Here is a 615-nt window from a genome sequence, read left to right as displayed (position 1 = left end):
AGTCTCGCGAAATCGTCTCCTCGGTCGGCGAAGCCAGCCGTGTCGCTTCAGCCTTAGCATCCGTCTGCGATGCTGAGAACGAGCGACGTTGGAATTGAATGGACTTTATATCTTGGGAGGGACGTGACCGGCTCTGCACAGCAATAGGATCCGTTGACATCTGTAGAAAATTAAAGCTTAGCTGGGAGAAGGAATGACCGCCACCATAGGGGTCCCCAGCAGCTGCTTTGGGTGGTTCCTAGTCTTCCAGGAGGGTGTCTCTCCTGCTTTTATCCCCGGATAGAGAGGGAGCTATTTTCACACCTCATGTTTATCTTTAATAAACATAATCATGATTTATTCACATGTCTGGATGGACATGACACAGTGGATCCATATACTAACCACTTGGTTTGGATACACACTGGCCGGCCAGTCTCTTCTTATTTATTTATTTTTTTATTTTATTTTGAATTTGTATACCGCCCTTCTCCCTGAGGACTCAGGGCGGTGAACAGCCAAGTAAAAACATCAAGTACAAATATTAAAATACAAAAAAAAACCTCCAGTGATATTTCAACACTATTTTATTTAAATTCTCAAAATATTCTTTTCCCAGCCTAATTGGAATTGTCT

Source organism: Pantherophis guttatus, chromosome 6 (genome assembly GCF_059756535.1).
Source record: "Pantherophis guttatus breed Tessera chromosome 6, ASM5975653v1, whole genome shotgun sequence".
Lineage (NCBI taxonomy): Eukaryota > Metazoa > Chordata > Lepidosauria > Squamata > Colubridae > Pantherophis > Pantherophis guttatus.
The sequence above is the reverse complement of the archived record's forward strand: the minus strand, read 5'-3'. Positions refer to the sequence as shown.